This window comes from Phyllopteryx taeniolatus, chromosome 16 (assembly GCF_024500385.1).
Source record: "Phyllopteryx taeniolatus isolate TA_2022b chromosome 16, UOR_Ptae_1.2, whole genome shotgun sequence".
NCBI lineage: Eukaryota > Metazoa > Chordata > Actinopteri > Syngnathiformes > Syngnathidae > Phyllopteryx > Phyllopteryx taeniolatus.
Genome location: NC_084517.1, coordinates 1,129,256 through 1,151,205, shown reverse-complemented (window position 1 = coordinate 1,151,205; position 21,950 = coordinate 1,129,256). Strand labels below are relative to the sequence as shown.

Sequence of the window (21,950 nt, the reverse complement as noted above, 5' to 3'; positions counted from 1 at the left end):
TGTTGTGATAACTAGGACGTTTTTTTTAATGAATTTTTGAAATCCGTGATCATGGCAGTGTAATATACCAATTTCAGTGGACTTTTATTTTGAAATGCCACATCAGATTTTGATGGGACCTCTTTTGTTGCAGACCTGGGGTGGTGTAGTGTCCCCCAGAACCGGTCTGGTGTTGTGATAACTAGGAGTTTTTTTTTAAAGAATTTTTGAAATCCGTGATCATGGCAGTGAAATACACCAATTTCATTGGACTTTTATTTTGAAATGCTACATCAGATTTTGATGGGACCTCTTTTGTTGCAGACCTGGGGTAGTGTAGTGTCCCCCAGAACTGGTCTGGTGTTGTGATAACTAGGAGGTTTTTTTAAAAGAATTTTTGAAATCCTTGATCATGGCAGTGAAATACACCAATTTCATTGGACTTTTATTTTGAAATGCCAAATCAGATTTTGATGGGACCTGTTTTGTTGCAGACCTGGGGTGGTTTAGTGTCCCCCAGAACTGGTCTGGTGTTCTGATAACTAGGAGTTTTTTTTTTAAAGAGTTTTTGAAATCCGTGATCATGGCAGTGAAATATACCAATTTCAGTGGACTTTTATTTTGAAATGCCACATCAGATTTTGATGGGATCTCTTTTGTTGCAGACCTGGGGTGGTGTAGTGTCCCCCAGAACTGGTCTGGTGTTGTGATAACTAGGAGTTTTTTTAAAAAGAATTTTTGAAATCCGTGATCATGGCAGTGAAATACACCAATTTCAGTGGACTTTTATTTTGAAATGCCATATCAGATTTTGATGGGACCTCTTTTGTTGCAGATCTTGGGGGGTTTAGTCTCCCCCAGAACTGGTCTGGTGTTGTGATAACTAGGAGTTTTTTTTAAAAGAATTTGTGAAATCCGTGATCATGACAGTGAAACACACCAATTTCAGTGGACTTTTATTTTGAAATGCCACATCAGATTTTGATGGGACCTGTTTTGTTGCAGACCTGGGGTAGTGTAGTTTCCCCCAGAACTGGTCTGGTGTTGTGATGACTCGGAGGTTTTTTTTAAAGAATTTTGAAATCCGTGATCATGGAAGTGAAATACACCAATTTCATTGGACTTTTAGTTTGAAATGCCACATCAGATTTTGATGGGACCTCTTTTGTTGGAGACCTGGGGTGGTTTAGTGTCCCCCAGAACTGGTCTGGTGTTCTGATAACTAGGAGTTTTTTTTTTAAAGAGTTTTTGAAATCCGTGATCATGGCAGTGAAATATACCAATTTCAGTGGACTTTTATTTTGAAATCCCACATCAGATTTTGATGGGACCTCTTTTGTTGCAGACCTGGGGTGGTGTAGTGTCCCCCAGAACTGGTCTGGTGTTGTGATAACTAGGAGTTTTTTTTTAAAGAATTTTTGAAATCCGTGATCATGACAGTGAAATACACCAATTTCAGTGGACTTTTATTTTGAAATGCCACATCAGATTTTGATGGGACCTGTTTTGTTGCAGACCTCGGGTAGTGTAGTGTCCCCCAAAACTGGTCTGGTGTTGTGACAACTAGGAGTTTTTTTTTAAAGAATTTTTGAAATCCGTGATCATGACAGTGAAGTACACCAATTTCAGTGGACTTTTATTTTGAAATGCCACATCAGATTTTGATGGGACCTGTTTTGTTGCAGACCTGGGGTAGTGTAGTGTCCCTCAGAACTGGTCTGGTGTTGTGATAACTAGGACGTTTTTTTTAAATGAATTTTTGAAATCCGTGATCATGACAGTGAAATATACCAATTTCAGTGGACTTTTAGTTTGAAATGCCACATCAGATTTTGATGGGACCTGTTTTGTTGCAGACCTGGGGTGATGTAGTGTCCCCCAGAACTGGTCTGGTGTTGTGATAACTAGGAGTTTTTTTTTTAAAGAGTTTTTGAAATCCGTGATCATGGCAGTGTAATATACCAATTTCAGTGGACTTTTATTTTGAAATGCCACATCAGATTTTGATGGGACCTCTTTTGTTGCAGACCTGGGGTGGTGTAGTGTCCCCCAGAACCGGTCTGGTGTTGTGATAACTAGGAGTTTTTTTTTAAAAATTTTTGAAATCCGTGATCATGGCAGTGAAATACACCAATTTCATTGGACTTTTATTTTGAAATGCCACATCAGATTTTGATGGGACCTCTTTTGTTGCAGACCTGGGGTGGTGTAGTGTCCCCCAGAACTGGTCTGGTGTTGTGATAACTAGGAGGTTTTTTTAAAAGAATTTTTGAAATCCTTGATCATGGCAGTGAAATACACCAATTTCATTGGACTTTTATTTTGAAATGCCAAATCAGATTTTGATGGGACCTGTTTTGTTGCAGACCTGGGGTGGTTTAGTGTCCCCCAGAACTGATCTGGTGTTCTGATAACTAGGAGTTTTTTTTTTTAAAGAGTTTTTGAAATCCGTGATCATGGCAGTGAAATATACCAATTTCAGTGGACTTTTATTTTGAAATGCCACATCAGATTTTGATGGGACCTCTTTTGTTGCAGACCTGGGGTGGTGTAGTGTCCCCCAGAACTGGTCTGGTGTTGTGATAACTAGGAGTTTTTTTTAAAAGAATTTGTGAAATCCGTGATCATGACAGTGAAACACACCAATTTCAGTGGACTTTTATTTTGAAATGCCACATCAGATTTTGATGGGACCTGTTTTGTTGCAGACCTGGGGTGGTGTAGTGTCCCCCAGAACTGGTCTGGTGTTGTGATGACTCGGAGGTTTTTTTTAAAGAATTTTGAAATCCGTGATCATGGAAGTGAAATACACCAATTTCATTGGACTTTTATTTTGGAATGCCACATCAGATTTGATGGGACCTCTTTTGTTGGAGACCTGTGGTAGTGTAGTGTCCCTCAGAACTGGTCTGCTGTTGTGATAACTAGGACGTTTTTTTTCATGAATTTTTGAAATCCGTGATCATGACAGTGAAATATACCAATTTCAGTGGACTTTTAGTTTGAAATGCCACATCAGATTTTGATGGGACCTCTTTTGTTGCAGACCTGGGGTGGTGTAGTGTCCCCCAGAACCGGTCTGGTGTTGTGATAACTAGGAGTTTTTTTTTAAAGAATTTTTGAAATCCGTGATCATGGCAGTGAAATACACCAATTTCATTGGACTTTTATTTTGAAATGCTACATCAGATTTTGATGGGACCTCTTTTGTTGCAGACCTGGGGTAGTGTAGTGTCCCCCAGAACTGGTCTGGTGTTGTGATAACTAGGAGGTTTTTTTAAAAGAATTTTTGAAATCCTTGATCATGGCAGTGAAATACACCAATTTCATTGGACTTTTATTTTGAAATGCCAAATCAGATTTTGATGGGACCTGTTTTGTTGCAGACCTGGGGTGGTTTAGTGTCCCCCAGAACTGGTCTGGTGTTCTGATAACTAGGAGTGTTTTTTTTAAAGAGTTTTTGAAATCCGTGATCATGGCAGTGAAATATACCAATTTCAGTGGACTTTTATTTTGAAATGCCACATCAGATTTTGATGGGATCTCTTTTGTTATAGACCTGGGGTGGTGTAGTGTCCCCCAGAACTGGTCTGGTGTTGTGATAACTAGGAGTTTTTTTAAAAAGAATTTTTGAAATCCGTGATCATGGCAGTGAAATACACCAATTTCAGTGGACTTTTATTTTGAAATGCCATATCAGATTTTGATGGGACCTCTTTTGTTGCAGATCTTGGGGGGTTTAGTCTCCCCCAGAACTGGTCTGGTGTTGTGATAACTAGGAGTTTTTTTTAAAAGAATTTGTGAAATCCGTGATCATGACAGTGAAACACACCAATTTCAGTGGACTTTTATTTTGAAATGCCACATCAGATTTTGATGGGACCTGTTTTGTTGCAGACCTGGGGTAGTGTAGTTTCCCCCAGAACTGGTCTGGTGTTGTGATGACTCGGAGGTTTTTTTTAAAGAATTTTGAAATCCGTGATCATGGAAGTGAAATACACCAATTTCATTGGACTTTTAGTTTGAAATGCCACATCAGATTTTGATGGGACCTCTTTTGTTGGAGACCTGGGGTGGTTTAGTGTCCCCCAGAACTGGTCTGGTGTTCTGATAACTAGGAGTTTTTTTTTTAAAGAGTTTTTGAAATCCGTGATCATGGCAGTGAAATATACCAATTTCAGTGGACTTTTATTTTGAAATCCCACATCAGATTTTGATGGGACCTCTTTTGTTGCAGACCTGGGGTGGTGTAGTGTCCCCCAGAACTGGTCTGGTGTTGTGATAACTAGGACGTTTTTTTTTAAAGAATTTTTGAAATCCGTGATCATGACAGTGAAATACACCAATTTCAGTGGACTTTTATTTTGAAATGCCACATCAGATTTTGATGGGACCTGTTTTGTTGCAGACCTCGGGTAGTGTAGTGTCCCCCAAAACTGGTCTGGTGTTGTGACAACTAGGAGTTTTTTTTTAAAGAATTTTTGAAATCCGTGATCATGACAGTGAAGTACACCAATTTCAGTGGACTTTTATTTTGAAATGCCACATCAGATTTTGATGGGACCTTTTTTGTTGCAGACCTGGGGTTGTGTAGTGTCCCCCAGAACTGGTCTGGTGTTGTGATAACTAGGACGTTTTTTTTTAAAGAATTTTTGAAATCCGTGATCATGACAGTGAAATACACCAATTTCAGTGGACTTTTATTTTGAAATGCCACATCAGATTTTGATGGGACCTGTTTTGTTGCAGACCTCGGGTAGTGTAGTGTCCCCCAAAACTGGTCTGGTGTTGTGACAACTAGGTGTTTTTTTTTAAAGAATTTTTGAAATCCGTGATCATGGCAGTGAAATACACCAATTTCAGTGGACTTTTATTTTGAAATGCCACATCAGATTTTGATGGGACCTCTTTTGTTGGAGACCTGGGGTGGTGTAGTGTCCCCCAGAACTGGACCGGTGTTGCGATATCTCATTAAAAAGATTTAACAGATTTTTTCAATCAGGGGTAATGAAAGCAACATATGCAGTTTTCAGAGATTTTTATTTTGAAATACAATATCAGATCTTCATCAAACCTCTTTTCATGGAGTCCTTGGTGGTCTGTCACACAGATCTGAACTTGTCTGGCGATACCAATGGGATTATGTTGGGGTGGCTTTTGCTCAGTAGGTAGAACGGTTCGAATGCCTGGTCCGACTGTTCGCATGTCGAAGTGTCCTTGGGCAAGACACTGAACCCTAATTTGCTCCCAGTGGACCTGGCAGTGCCTCGCATGGCAGCAGTCGCCCATTGGTTTATGAATGTGTGTGTGAATGTGAGGCTTTGTCAAGCGCTTTGGGCACTGTGATGATGTAGACAAAGCGCTATATAAGTGGAGCCCATTTCCATTTATTTGTCCTAAAATATCAAATAAAGTAAATTTTTTAATGTATGTATGTAATGTATTTCAAGATTCAAATTAACTTTGCTTGTTGCATTCCTAAACCGAAGAGCACTGACGTCCGTATTATTGGGAAGCTTTTATTTTGAAGGGGGCTTCGCCGCGTGTTGGTGACCTATTACCGTAATGCCTAGTATGAACAAAATTAGGTGCGGCTGGCTTGACTGCTACTTTTCGAGTGGAGGCTGGCTTGACCGCAGTTATTGTTTGTTACAGTCAATGTAAAGGGCAAGTGAATAGCTTGGGGGATGTACTGTATGTACCGGATTTTAGAGACCTCAGAATAAAATTTTGATCAATTGGAGGTTTCTCTTCATCTCCATGAGGGTCATGACATTTTTTTATGGACAGCTGCTTTTATGGAACCAAATTCGACAGATAGGCAGCAAACGTGTGTTCAGTAGACTTTATTTGTCTGTCTTTGGCAATAAAAGACCATGTGAAATACACAACTGTAAAAGACACTTGATGAAATCAAAGAAATTCATTTAAAACTGCAGGGAATTCTACATCTGGTGTTGATTCATTAATTACACGTGTTAAAGTTGATCAAAACGAGAAGAGGAAAGCAATTTTTTTTTTTTTAATCTCTTGTCACTGGCGTTTGCGTTTTGGTTTGTGTAGCGCTAGTGACATCCCGTGGTAAACATTTGCCAATGCATAGCAGTATTTTTTTTTTTTTTTTAACGTGTACTGTATATCTGGCGTCCTCTACTGCCAGAGAATTGCCACTGGAGTAGAAGTGGCGGTATGTACCCAGCGATTTGAATAGAACAGTTTTTTGTTTTTTTTTAACTTTTCACACCAAGAGGTCAACCACCTAAAAAGACTACTACTAGTTCCAACATCATGATAGCAATAAAATAGATTAGAATAGGCCTAAGAGTTCATTTAAAACGAGATATTTTTCATTCCTAATAAGCAAACTGTCTTTGATTGCCACTGTAAATTTTTTTTAACATTAACACTGCCCTTTGGGGGCGGGGGTGGGGGTGGGGGCTCTAATTAACGGACCTATGTAATACTGCAAACATTGGCACTTATTACATATTTCTGGACTTAAAAATGATGTCTTCAGAAACAAAATTCCCCCAAAATAGACTAGGTAGTAATTGTAAGTCTGTTTCCAATGTCATACACATATTTAATTTTCCAGCCAGATTTTAGCCCGCCCACATTTAAATTGAAACCTGCGTGAGCATGCTGATGTCGGCGACAGAATACAAGTACATTGATACGGGCCATTTGGACGCTGTAGGTCCTTTAAGTAATGATTAAATAATTAAAATGTATTCCACATGCAAGTAAAATATAAATTGTACCACACAAACAGTATGATTAAATGCAAATATATTTGACCAAAAAGTCAAATATCACTGAACTGTACATTGGAATGACCGGAATACAATATCCATAGAAGATGACAATGGGAAAATTCCGGTTAACAGCAGCAAATTGGACAGGAGCGGCACACAATACTACTACTACTACTACGTCGACGACGGCTACTACTACTACTACTATGACTACTACCAGGACTAATAGTAATAATAATAATAATAATCCATCCATCCATTTTCTTCTGCTCATCTGAGATATGGTCGTAGGGGCAGCAACTTGAGCAGGGAGGCCCAGACTTCCCTTTCCCTTGCTACTTCATCCAGCTCTTCCGGGGGGATCCCGAGGCGTTCTCAGGCCAGCCAAGAGACGTAGTCTATCCAGCATGTCCCGGGTTGTCCCCGGGGCTTCCTCCTGGTGGGACATACCTGGACCTCCCCTCACCTCACCAGGGAGGCATTCAGTGGGCATCCTAACCAGATGCCTGAGCCACCTTATCTGGCTCCTCTCGATGCGGAGGAGCAGCGGCTCAACTCTGAGCCCCTGCCGGATGATTGAGCTCCTCACCCCATCTCTAAGGGAGAGCGCAGATATCCTACGGAGGCAACTAATTTCAGCCGCTTGTATCAGTGACCCACAGCTTGTGACCATAGAGGAGGGTAGGAGCAGAGATCGATTGGTAAATTTCACCACAACAGAACGATACAGAGTCCACATTACTGCAGACACTGCACCGATCCGTCTGTTGATCTCCTGCTCCATTCTTCCCTCACTTGTGAACAAGACCCCGAGATACTTGTACTCCTCCACTTGGGGCAGGCTCTTTTCCCCGACCCGGAGGGGGCATTTCACCTTTTTCCGACTGAGGACCACAATCTCAGATTTGGAGGTGCTGATTTTCATCCCAGCCGCTTCACAGTCAGCTGCGTACCCCTCCAGCAAGATTTTTTGATCACCGCTTGATGAAGCCATCATAACCACATCATCTGTAAAATGCAAGGGACGTAATACTGATGTCGCCAAACCGGACACCCTCAACACCTTGGCTGTGCATAGAAATTCTGTCCATAAAGGTAACTGTTGACAAAGGGCCGCCTTGGCAGAGTCCATTGGAAACAAATCCAACTTACTGCGGACAAAACTCTGACACTGGTCATGCAGGGACCAAACAGCCTGCATCAGGGGGTCCGGTACCACATACTCCCAGAGCACCCCGATAGCACCCCCCTTCTCAGAATGAGTTCAGGGTATACCCCGCCTCCTGCCTGATGATAGCTGGGATAGGCTCCAGCATGCCCATGACCCTAGTGAGGAGAAGCGGCTCTGAAAATGGATGGATGGATACTCCGGTTTCCTCCCACATCCCAATAACATGCGTGGTAGGTTGATTGAAGACTATAAATTGCCCATAGGTGTGAATGTGAGTGTGAATGGTTGTTTGGCTATATGTGGTTGGCGACCAGTTCAGAGTGTAGCCTGCCTCTTGCCCAAAGTTAGTTGGGATAAACGCCAGCAAGCCTCGAGTGAGGTGGGTCTCATGAGCAACGGGGACGAGACAGACTACAGGACTTAGGTGAGCCACCTGGCCAGGTGGTACATGGACAACAATCTCTCCCTAGATCTTTAAAAAAAACCAAGGAGATTGTTGTGGATTTCAGGAGAGTCCACTCCCAGCATGCTCTCTTGAACATCAATGGTGCTGCGGTGGAGAGCGGGCGCAGCACCAAGTTCTTGGGAGTGCACATCACCGAGGACCTCTCCTGGACCCGCAACACCTTATCACTGGCCAAGAAATCTCACCAACATCTCTACTTCCTGCACAAGCTGAGAAGAGCCAGAGCCCCGACCCCCATCATGTGCTCGTGCTACAGAGGGATCATAGAGAGCATCCTGACCAACTGCATCACTGTGTGGTATGGAGCCTGCACCGCAGCTGAGAAGATCATCGGAACCTCTCTTCCCTCCCTGCACGACGTTTACAGCACCAGCCTCACCCGCAAAGCCCTCCGCATAGCGGGGGATGCCATCACACAGCCTCTTCAGTCTGCTCCCATCAGGGAGGAGACTGCGGAGTCTGCGGGCCAGGACTAGCCGACTCAAAGACAGTTTAATTCATCAGACTGTCAGGAATCTAAGGCACCCCTATGGCGGGCACAAGCCAATGCAAACTGAAGGCCAGTAACAAGCCCGGATAAATGAAGAGGGTGGCGTCAGGAAGGGTATAAAACCTTAACCTTAAAACCTTGCCAAACAAATATGAGCCTTCATCTGAAAAATTCCATACCGGATTGGTTAACAATGTCCGCCCCCGGCACCGTTAACCTGCAGGGCGCCGGTGTAAATTCAGCTACTGTGGGTCGAAGATGAAGGAGAGGTGGAAACTGGGTTCTTAGCCAGAAAGAGAAGAGGAAAGCATCGAGCTTATAATTGAATGTGCAGACTTTGAATATTGGGACTATGACAGGAAAATCTCGGGAGTTGGTTGATATGATGATTAGGAGAAAGGTTGATATATTGTGTGTCCAGGATACCAGGTGGAAAGGCAGTAAGGCTAGAAATTTAGGGGCAGGGTTTAAATTATTTTACCATGGTGTAGATGGGAAGAGAAATGCAGTAGGGGTTATTTTTAAGAAAGAGTTAGCTAAGAATGTCTTGGTGGTGAAAAGAGTATCAGATTAAGTGATGAGGCTGAAACTTGAAATTGAGGGTGTTATGTATAATGTGATTAGCAGCTATGCCCCACAGGTAGGACGTGACCTAGAGGTAAAAGAGAAATTCTGGAAGGAGCGAGACGAAGTAGTTCTGAGCATCCCAGACACAGAGAGAGTCGTAATAGGTGCAGATTATAATGGAAATCTTGGTGAGGGAAATACGGGTGATGAAGAAGTGATAGGTAAGTATGGGATCCAGGAAAGGAACTTGGAGTGACAGATGGTGGTAGACTTTGCAAAAAGGATGGAAATGGCTGTAGTGAACACTTTTTTCCAGAAGAGGCAGGAACATAGGGTGACATACAAGAGCGGAGGTAGAAGGACCCTGGTGGATTACATTTTGTGCAGACGATGTAATCTGAAGGAGGTTACCGAGTGTAAAGTAGTGGTAGGGGAGAGTGTGGCTCGACAGCATAGGATGGTGGTGTGTAAGATTACTCTGATGGTGGGTAGGAAGATTAAGAAGACAAAGGCAGAGCAGAGAACCACGTGGTGGAAGCTGAGAAAGGAAGATTGTTGTGTGGCTTTTCGGGAAGAGGTGAGACAGACTCTCGGTGGACAGGAGGAGCTTCCAGAGAACTGGACCACTACAGCCAAGGTGATCAGAGAGACAGGCAGGAGAGTACTTGGTGTATATTCTGGCTGGACGCCATACCATCTTCGGGCGAAAGGTGGGGTACACCCTGGTCGCCAGCCAATCGCAGGGCACATAAAAAAATCACCATTCACACTCACATTCACACCTATGGACAATTTTGAGTCCTCAATTAACCGATGTTTTTGGGATGTGGGAGGAAACCGGAGTACCTGGAAAACCTATGCAGGTACGGGGAGAACATACACACTCCACAAAGGTGGGGCCGGGATTTTAACCTGGGTCTTCAGAAATGTGAGGCAGATGCGCAAACCAGTCATTCACCGTGCCGCCTATATATATATATATATATATATATATACATATATATATATATGTGTGTGTGTGTGTATGTATATATATATTCAAGATGGTTGCGTGCTCTCTATTATTGTCCATGTTTTTGTGTTTTTCGTTCATCTTTGGAGACATTACGCGACTCACTTACACAAGGGAAGACTTGTTAAAAATTAGGGAGTCTATCCCGGAATTTCTTTCATCGACTTTCCCAAATCCGCTCAGTTTTTTCTTCGTGTTACTCACCGGGGGCGGGGGGTGGTGGGCGGCTGCAGTCTATGGCGCATTGGAGGCGAAGGCGATGAAGGGGGAAGCACGCCAGCATCCAAATGAAGCTCTGCAAGAGAGGATACATATTGGCGTTCCCGTCGATCTACCTCACAAATCTACCCTCCCTACCCAGCAAAATGGACGAGCTTCATCTTCTGACAAAGACCAGTAAAGATTTCGCACGTTCCACCGGCCTGTGCTTTACGCCGACATGGCTTTGTGAATGTGTCCCCGATTGCACCGTAATGCTTCTAGGCTTCCATCTACACCGGGCAGACCGCGTCACTGAGTTATCGGGGAAAACAAAAGGCGGCGGGTTATGCTTCTATATCAACAGAAAATGGTGTACCGACGTCAACACACACTGCAGCCCGGATTTAGAGAAGCTGTTTTTTAACTGTAAGCCATTCTACTCGCCTCGTGAGTTCGCATCTTTCATTCTCGCCAGTCTTTACATTCCTCCTCAAGATAACACGAATGCCGCACGGCTAACGCTCGCTGAACAAGTAAACAAAATTGAAAAAAACACCCAGACTCATCCCCCATTATTCTTGCGGACTTTAACAAAGCTAAACTCAACCACAAACTGAAGAAATACAAGCAGTACATCGACTGTCCTACCAGGGAAAATAACATTTTCGACCACTGCTATGCAATGCTAAATAATGCCTACCGTGCCATTCCTCGTGCAGCGCTGGGCTTGTCTGATCACTGCTTAATTCACTTAATATGAACATACAGACAAGAACTTAAATGCGCAAAGCCTACGGTGGAAATAGTAAAAAGGTGGCCCAACGAAGCAAAGATAGAACTTCAAAGCTGTTTAGACTGCACAGACTGGAGTGTCTTTGAAAATTCTGCTGGCAGCGTGGATGAATATATGGACATAGTCACATCCTATATCAGTTTCTGTGACGAGGTGTGTGTACCAACAAAGTCATTTAGCACGTTCAATTACAACAAGCCGTGGTTCACTGCCAAACTTAAGCAACTTCACCGGGCTAAAGAAGACGTATATCGAAGTTGGGATAGGGCCCTGTATAATAACGCTAGAAACCAGCTGACTAAAGAAATTAACATTGCAAAGAGAAATTATGCAGTACAGTACAGTTAGAAAAACAGTTTACCACTAATGACTCTAAATCAGTCTGGCATGCATTAGAATTGCTAACCAATTACAAGCGACCAATCCCTCAAGCTGAGAACAATAAAAGACTACCGACGACTTGAACACCTTCTACTGCAGATTTGAAAAGGACACTTTCACACCCCACACCCAGCCAGACGCACCACTGACCACAATCACACCTCTGACTTCTTCGTAGACCATCCACGAACAGGAGGTGAGACGCATCCTCAAACAACAAAAGATCAACAAAACGGCAGGCCCAGACCTTGTGTCCCTATCCTGCCTCAAAGTCTGCGTGGACCAGCTCACTCCAGTCTTCACACAGATCTTCAATAGATCTCTGGAACTGTGCGAGATACCATCCTGTTTGAAACAATCCACCATCATTCCAGTCCCCAAGAAACAGGCAATCTCTGGTCTGAATGACTACAGGCCTGTTGCCCTGACATTTGTGGTCATGAAGTCCTTTGAACGCCTCGTGCTGGACCACCTCAAGAGCGTCACAGGTCCCCTGCTGGTGTCGTCTGCAAATTATAGGGCTTTGACAGCCGGGTGCGTTGAGATACAGTCGTTCGTGTCGAGAGAGAAGAGCAGTGGAGAGAGGACACAACCTTGGGGTGCCCCAGTGCTGATGCTGCGTGTGGATGAGGTGGCCTCCCCCAGCCTCATCTGCTGTGTCTTGCCCGTCAGAAAGCTATAAATCCACTGGCAGATGGCAGGCGAGACGCTGAGCTGGAAAGGAGTTCAGGGAGGATGGTGTTGAACGCTGAGCTGAAGTCCACGAACAGGATCCTCGCGTAGGTCCCTGCGCTGTCGAGGTGTTCTAGGATGAAGTACAGGCCCATGTTGACTGGCTCATCCGCAGACCTGTGTGCTCGGTTGGCAAACTGCAAGGGGTCCAGCAGGGGACCTGTGACGCTCTTGAGGTGGTCCAGCACGAGGCATTCCAAGGACTTCATGACCACAGATGTCAAGGCGACAGCACTGTAATCATTCAGACCTGAGATTGCAGGTTTCTTGGGGACTGGGATGATGGTGGAGCATTTGAAACAGGATGGTACTTCGTACAGTTCCAGAGATCTATTGAAGATCTGTGTGAAGACTGGAGCGAGCTGGTCCTTGCAGACTTTGAGGCAGGATGGGGACACAAGGTCTGGGCCTGCCGCTTTGCTAATCTTTTGTTGTTTGAAGATGCGTCTCACATCCTGTTCATGGATGGTTAACGCAGAAGTCAGAGGTGTTATTGTGGACGGTGGTGCGCCTGGGTGGGTGTGGGGTGTGAAAGTGTCCTTTTCAAATCTGCAGTAGAAAGTGTTCAAGTCGTTGGCTAGTCTACTATTGTTCTCAGCCTGGGGGGTTCTTCGCTTGGAATTGGTCAGCGATTGTAATGCATGCCAGACTGATTTAGAGATGTTAGTGCTAAAGTGTTTTTCCAACTTTCCTGCATAGTTTCTCTTTGCAATGGTAATTTCTTTAGTCAGCTGGTTTCTAGTGCAATTATACAGCGCCCTGTCCCTGCTTCAATATGCGTCATCCTTAGCTTGGCGAAATTGCTTGAGTTTGGCAGTGAACCATGGCTTGTTGTTATTGAATGAGCAAAATGACTTTGTTGGTACACACACATCTTCACAGAAACTAATATAGGATGTGACAGTGTCCGTATATTCACCCAGGCTGCCAGCTGAATTTTCAAAGACACTGAAGTCTGTGCAGTCTAAACAGTTGTTAGCTCACACTTGTTCAGCGAGCATTAGCAGTGCGGCAGTAGTGTTAGCTTGAGGCGCAATGTAAAGACCGACGAGTATGAATGATGCAAACTCACGAGGCGAGTAGAATGGCTTACAGTTCAAAAAATCCAGGCTGCAGTGTATGTTGAGCTCAGTGACGTCGGTACACCATTTTTGGTTTATATCGAAGCATATGGCTGAAATTTGAAATTGAGGGTGTTATGTGTAATGTGATTAGTGGCTATGCCCCACAGGTAGGATGTGACCTAGAGGTGAAAGAGAAATTCTGGAAGGAGCTAGATGATGTAGTTCTGAGCATCCCAGACAGAGAGAGAGTCGTAATTGGTGCAGATTGTAATGGACATGTTGGTGAAGGTAATAAGGGTGATGAAGAAGTGATGGGTAAGTACGGTATCCAGGAAAGGAACTTGGAGGGACAGATGGTGGTAGACTTTGCAACAAGGATGCAAATGGCTGTAGTGAACACTTTTTTCCAGAAGAGGCACGAACATAGGGTGACCTACAAGAGCGGAGGTAGAAGCACACAGGTGGATTACATCTTGTGCAGACGATGTAATCTGAAGGAGGTTACCAACTGTAAGGTAGTGGTAGGGGAGAGTGTGGCTAGACAGCATAGGATGGTGGTGTGTAAGATGACTCTGGTGGTGGGGAGGAAAATTAGGAAGACAAAGGCAGAGAAGAGAACCATGTGGTGGAAGCTGAGACAGGACGAGTGTTGTGCAGCTTTTCGGGAAGAGGTGATACAGGCTCTCGGTGGACGGGAAGAGCTTCCAGAAGACTGGACCACTGCAGCCAAGGTGATCAGAGAAGCAGGCAGGAGAGTACTTGGTGTATCTTCTGGCAGGAAAGGAGAGAAGGAGACTTGGTGGTGGAACCTCACAGTACAGGAAATCATACGAGGAAAACGGTTAGCTAAGAAGAAGTGGGACACTGAGAGGACCGAGGAGAGGCGAAAGGAATACATTGAGATGCGACACAGGGCAAAGGTAGAGGTGGCAAAGGCAAAACAAGAGGCATATGATGACATGTATGGCAGGTTGGACACTAAAGAAGGAGAAAAGGATCTATACAGGCTGGCCAGACAGAGGGATAGAGATGGGAAGGATGTGCAGCAGGTTAGGGTGATTAAGGATAGAGATGGAAATATGTTGACTGGTGCCAGCAGTGTGCTAGGTAGATGGAAAGAATACTTCGAGGAGTTGATGAATGAGGAAAATGATAGAGAAGGGAGAGTAGAAGAGGCAAGTGTGGTGGACCAGGAAGTGGCAATGATTAGTAAGGGGGAAGTTAGAAAAGCATTAAAGAGAATGAAAAATGGAAAGGCAGTTGGTCCTGATGACATTCCTGTGGAGGTATGGAAGCATCTAGGAGAGGTGGCTGTGGAGTTTTTGACCAGCTTGTTCAATAGAATTCTAGTGCGTGAGAAGATGCCTGAGGAATGGAGGAAAAGTGTACTGGTGCCCATTTTTAAGAACAAAGGTGATGTGCAGAGCTGTGGCAACTATAGAGGAATAAAGTTGATGAGCCACACAATGAAGTTATGGGAAAGAGTAGTGGAGGCTAGACTCAGGACAGAAGTGAGTATTTGCGAGCAACAGTATGGTTTCATGCCTAGAAAGAGTACCACAGATGCATTATTTGCCTTGAGGATGTTGATGGAAAAGTACAGAGAAGGTCAGAAGGAGCTACATTGTGTCTTTGTAGATCTAGAGAAAGCCTATGACAGAGTACCCAGAGAGGAACTGTGGTACTGCATGCGGAAGTCTGGAGTGGCAGAGAAGTATGTTAGAATAATACAGGACATGTACGAGGGCAGCAGAACAGCGGTGAGGTGTGCTGTCGGTGTGACAGAAGAATTTAAGGTGGACGTGGGACTGCATCAGGGATCAGCCCTGAGCCCCTTCCTTTTTGCAGTGGTGATGGATAGGCTGACAGATGAGGTTAGACTGGAATCCCCGTGGACCATGATGTTTGCAGATGACATTGTGATCTGCAGTGAAAGCAGGGAGCAGCTGGAGGAACAGTTAGAAAGATGGAGGCATGCACTGGAAAGAAGAGGAATGAAGATTAGCCGAAGTAAAACAGAATATATGTGCATGAATGAGAGGGGTGGTGGGGGAAGAATGAGGCTACAGGGAGAAGAGATGGCAAGGGTAGAGGACTTTAAATACTTGGGGTCAACCGTCCAGAGCAATGGTGAGTGTGGTCAGGAAGTGAAGAAACGGGTCCAAGCAGGTTGGAACGGGTGGAGGAAGGTGTCAGGTGTGTTATGTGACAGAAGAGTCTCTGCTAGGGTGAAGGGCAAAGTTTATAAAACAGTGGTGAGGCCAGCCATGATGTACGGATTAGAGACAGTGGCACTGAAGAGAAAACAGGAAGCAGAGCTGGAGGTGGCGGAAATGAAGATGTTGAGGTTCGCTCTCGGAGTGACCAGGTTGGATAAACTTAGAAATGAGCTCATCAGAGGGACAGCCAAGGTTCGATGTTTTGGAGACAAAGTTAGAGAGAGCAGACTTCAATGGTTTGGACACGTCCAGAGGAGAGAGAGTGAGTATATTGGTAGAAGGATGATGAGGATGGAGCTGCCAGGCAAGAGAGCTAGAGGAAGACCAAAGAGAAGGTTGATGGATGTCGTGAGGGGAGACATGATGGCAGTTGGTGTTCGAGAGGAGGATGCAGGAGATAGGCTCTCATGGAAAAGGATGACGCGCTGTGGCGACCCCTAACGGGACAAGCCGAAAGGAAAAGAAGAAGAAGAAGAAGAAGATCGAAGCATATCCCGCTGCCTTTTGTTTTCCCCGATGATTCCATGTCACGGTCTGCCCGGTGAAGATGGAAGCCGGAAGCCAAAGTAAGGAGTAGACTCCTTGATGTTTAGCAAGTCTCCCCTTGTGTAAGTGAGTCGCGTAATGTCTCCAAAGACAAACGGAAAACAAAACCAAAAACAAAACCAATACTAGAGAGCGCCTACCACATGGGTAGGCGCCATCTTGTTTTTATGGTGTCTTCAAGGCCAGTACACAAAAAGCCAACAGTCAGCCAATAACTTCCTGTCTCCTGACAAGTTTGAAAATTCCTTTAAGTGTGCAGTGAGGGACAAGGGTTCTTGGTGTGCGCGCGACTGTGTGGGAGCCCAATGAAATGGATTCAAACTGCCGACTAGCTCCTGTCTCCTGCGGACATGCATTAGCCACCAGGACATAACCTCAGGGTCTGCAGCTCATGTGGCTATGCAAGCAATGTCAGTGTTCTTCACAGTGGATTTTCCTATGCTGAGTTTTCTCCGGGCACTTCGGTTTCCTCCCACATCCCAAAAACATGCGTGGTAGGTTAATTGACAACTCTAAATTGCTCGTAGGTGTGAATGTGAGTGTGAATGGTTGTTTGTTTTGTAGATTGGCTGGCAACCAGTTCAGGATGTACCCCGCCTCCTGCCCAATGATAGCTGGGATAGGCTCCAGCATGCCCGCGACCCTAGTGAGGCGAAGCGTGTATATATTATATATATATCGTCCGCCATTTTGTCCCAGCACCATAGTGTTTCTGCTTAGCTAGTGCATAGTGCTTGTCTGTGTTTGTGCGCCGGGACTATCTTTGCCTTTTTCGCCCTCCTTTTTTCACACTCTCAGCAGTAATGGTAAGTACAGCATCTTATTTTTTTATTTTAATGTATTTTAGTTTCTTTATACGAAGTGTTAACCTTTCCTGCTACGGTCACCTGACCGTGGTCGGGAGACACAGGGGTTAACTCCCTTCTCTCGTTAAACAACTGAGCTGGGTGGCGGCAACAATAAAGGCACGAAGCACTGATTTGCTGCTTTAATGGCTTTATTAGCTCCTCTGCACATTCAACATCAACGGGTCCTCCGCTAATCGCTACTCTTCCCCGGTCGCCGTCACTACACTTGCCACTGTACACACTCGCACCTGCGCGCACTCCTTCCTCCTTCGCAGTCCCGTCTCATTCACACATCGACGCACACGCCCACACACACTGAGCTTGCTGTCACAATCACGTGGGACAATACCCGTAACAGAAGTATTTCGCCGTAAATTTCAACTTTAACGGTGAAATCCGACTTACGCGGAAAATCATGTTACGTCACCAGCGTAGGAAAGGAACTCGTTCGTAAATCGAGGACTTCCTGTATTATATATATATATATATAAATACATATAGGCGGCACGGTGGACGACTGGTTAGAGCGTCAGCCTCACAGTTCTGAGGAGTGGGGTTCAATCCCCGGTCCCGCCTGTGTGGAGTTTGCATGTACTCCCCGTGCCTGCGTGGGTTTTCTCCGGCCACTCCGGTTTCCTCCCACATTCCAAAACATGCATTAATTGGAGACTCTAAATTGTGTGCGAATGGTTGTTTGTTTGTATGTGCCCTGCGATTGGCTGGCAACTTGTTCAGGGTGTACCCCGCCTCCTACCCAATGATAGCTGGGATAGGCTCCAGCACGCCCACGACCCTAGTGAGGAGAAGCGGCTCAGAAAATGGATGGATAGATGTATATATATATATATATATATATATATATATATATATATATATATATATATATATATATATATATATATATATATATATATATATATATATATATATATATATATATATATATATATATATATATGCACGCTACTACAGCTGGTCCGTGAGAAAAATGCTGACTCCTAACCGGTCCGGTGCAAAGAAGGTTGGGGAACACTGCTCTAAAACATTCTGGTAGACTGTTGCGGTGACCTTTGATTGAAGAAAGCAGAGTTTACCAACAGCTGCACTGGACATTGCACCCCAAATCATGACTGCCTGTGGATATTTCACACTGGACGAGAAGAAGCGTGGGTTCTGTTCTTCACCCGTCTTCCTCCAAACCCTTGAACATTTTTTCCCGAATGAAAGGCACAGTTTACTTTCATCGGAAAAGAGGACCTTGGACCACTGGCCAACCGTCCAGTCCTTGTTCTCCTTGGGCCAGTTGAGACGCTTCCTACATTGGCTCAGGCTCAGAAGTGGCTTGACCTGGGGAACCCAACAGTTGTAGCCCATTTCCCAGCAGCATCTGAATGCATCTGCTAGATTCTTGAATCTTCTCTGTTTGATAATCCGCTGAAGCCTACGGTCATCTCTTTTGCTGGGGCATCTTCTCCTGCCACATTTTGTCCTTCCACTAGACTTTCCATTGATATGCTTGGACACAGCACTCTGTGAACAGCCAGCCTCCTTAGCCATGAACGTTTGTGAACTTTTTTTTTATGTACCACATACATAAGTACATATTTTGGGGGACTGGATGGTTAGGAGGGGGACAGGTAGCCGGACAACAGTGCCCGGTAGCCATTCCAACTCATCCCGACCAGCCTTTCCAATTTTAATGCATGACACCCCACTGCACACATGCACGGTTCAGGGATAATGTTTACCAGGTGGGGAAGGGTGTGGGGGAGGGACTGGGCTGGCCCCCCTCTGATTGCCTGACCCACTCTCTCTGTCCGTCCCCTCACAAACCTTGTTCTGTCGTGCTGCATTTCCAATAAGTAGGACAATACTAACAACCACAGAGGGAGTACAGTATTTCAAACTCCCGTGTTTCACAGTAAAACTGTTCCGGCATGAAAAAGACATCCATTTCCACCGTTCTGCATGACGATGCAGATGAACAGGAAAGGCTGAATAATAAATAAGTACAAATAATTTATTATGGGACAAATTAAGTGATGTGATAATTTGGCTGTTGATCCCTTGCTGTTTTTTCTTTGTTTTTGCAGACCACAGTAAATAAACCAATCTAAACGGAATAGCAGTCTGCGTTGCTATAACTTGAGAACACCCTTGTGTACCTTGCTACTCTGAACATTGAATTTCTTTAAACTGAAACTCTTGGCCGGTGCCCTCCTAACACAGTGCTTGCCGCCCTCCTCCTCCTGTCTAGGTTTGGTTCAAGCTGCCCTCAAGAATGAAAAATTTACTACCCAATCAGCAATTGAGAACTCTCTGCCCTGCAATATGTGCAAAGGACATAAAATATATTTTTTAACACATTTTACGCCACCTTGCTTGAAAAAAATATATACTGTAAATCACGGCAACATTGATATTTTAAACTAGCACTGGATGACTTAATCTGTGAAATATTTACAAAAATAACATGATACAATTTTATAATATGTGACGAAAAATACATTTATTCTATTGTTTATGGGAAAAAGGAGCAGCTATAACTTACTGTGTCAGGATTTGAGGACCAGATGTTGGCCAAGCCTGCTTTGGACTAAAATATGAAAGACTCACATGCATCCACGCACACACGCACACGCACGCGCGCGCGCGCACACACACACGCACACACACACACACACACACACACACGCACACACACACAAATGGAATGGAAGCAGGGGGAATTGCAGGCATCTCTGTGCTGTAAACCTTTATTGCAAACTGGGGCCCAGTTGTCGTGGTACCGACTATATTAGGCTAGGCTTTATGTGAGTACATGTGTGTCTGTGCGCGTTGCTATTTATATATATAAACATGAGATGGAAATGTGAATCTTTGTATCATCTCTCTCTCTCTCTCTCTCTCTCTCTCTCTCTCTCTCTCTCTCTCTCTCTCTCTCTCTCTCTCTCTCAGGGATCTAATTGCAGTAGCTATATGTCTATATATCTATATCTGTTTAGATCGGCCATAGAATGAGGGGCCTTTAGGGACATTATTCAGGATTAGCTCTCACACTTACTATTCAAATGCTTTCACACACACACACACAAACTGCTGAAAGGCTCTCATAAGGACTACTCAAATACTCTCATACACGAGTCTTGCTCTCATTAACACTACTCAAATGGTCTTATTGACTACTCAAATGCTCTCATTGATACTACTCAAATGCTCTCATTTACACTACTCAAATGCTCTCATTGACTACTCAAATGCTCTCATTTACACGAGTCAAATGCTCTCATTTACAGTAGTCAAATGCTCTCATTTACACTACTCAAATGTTCTCATTTACACTAGTCAATGCTCTCATTTACACTACTTAAATGCTCTCATTTACACTACTTAAATGCGCTCATTTACACTACTCAAATGCTCTCATTTACACTACTCAAATGCTCTCATTTACACTACTCAAATGCTTTCATTTACACTACTAAAATGCTCGCATTTACACTAATCCAATGCTCTCATTTACACTACTCAAATGCTCTCATTTACACGACTCAAATGCTTTCATTTACACTGCTAAAATGCTCTCACATTCACGCTTCTTGCTCTCATCAACACTACTCAAATGCATTCACGTGAGCACGTCAATCACATTCTGGCACACATCACTGGCATTCACGAGTTCATGTCAATCATGCTCACACATGAAAAGTGTAAATCTTTTATGAGGTAGTTCAATTCAAAAAGTGAAATTATAGAGATGAACTGCACACTGCACACACTCAGAGTGAAGTATTTCATATTTAAAATATGTATTATTTTTATGATTGTAGCACATAGCAAATAAAAAAAATTCCCCATATTGAGAAACTAAAATATAACGTCAAACGAAATAGTCAATTAATTCGAGAAATAAAATGATTTTTAATGTGGAAATTAGGCTGGAATTTTCCCTCTGAAAAGTACTTCAGTGTTTAATCACTCTATGAGTACTGCAGATAAACTTTTCAACAATATTCTAAATGTACCAATATTTTAAAAAGTCGTAAAATATTCGATTCTGACTGTGTGTAGTCTGGAGTGCATATCTATGACACGTGTTTCACTACGACAATTAAATTCCTTCATTCCCTTTGGACACCTCATTAGGTACAGTGGAGGTGTGTTTACTCTTGGACTCAAGACAGAGTTTCAACACCGTATATGGTTCGTTGCAGGCAGGGTGGCCGGATAGTCGCGATTTTAATTGTCGTTGTGGAACTCGTGTCATAGATATGCACTCCAGACGACACACAGTCAGAGTCAAATATCTTATGACTTTTTTTTAATATAGGTACATCTCAATAAATTAGAATATAGTTGAAAAGTTTTTCTTCAGTACTCATAGGGCAAATTCCAACCTAATTTCTAAATTAAAAATCACTTTATTTCTTGAATTAATTGACTATTTTGTTTGACGTTATATTTTAGTTTCTCAATATGGGGAATTTTTTTTATTTGCTATGTGCTACAATCATCAAAATAATTCATATTTTAAAAATGAAATACTTCACACTGAGTGTGTCCAGTGTTAAGTTCATCTCTATAATTTCACTTTTTGAATTGAACTACCTAATAAAAGATTCACACTATTCACATGTGAGCATGATTGACATGAACTCGTGAATGCCAGTGATGTGTGCGAGAATGTGATTGACGTGCTCGCGTGAACGCATTTGAGAAGTGTTGA

The 21,950-nt window shown here is 43.7% G+C and overlaps 1 long non-coding RNA gene across 1 annotated transcript in view; it reads right to left on the bottom strand.

Moving 5' to 3' along the window:
• Positions 1–10,735, bottom strand: part of LOC133466616 (uncharacterized) — a 51,832-nt gene extending 41,097 nt beyond the window's left edge. The window contains exon 1 of the long non-coding RNA XR_009784979.1: positions 10,645–10,735. This is a non-coding gene — a long non-coding RNA (uncharacterized LOC133466616). The remainder of the gene's footprint in view (positions 1–10,644) is intronic.
• Positions 10,736–21,950: the final 11,215 nt, after the last annotated feature.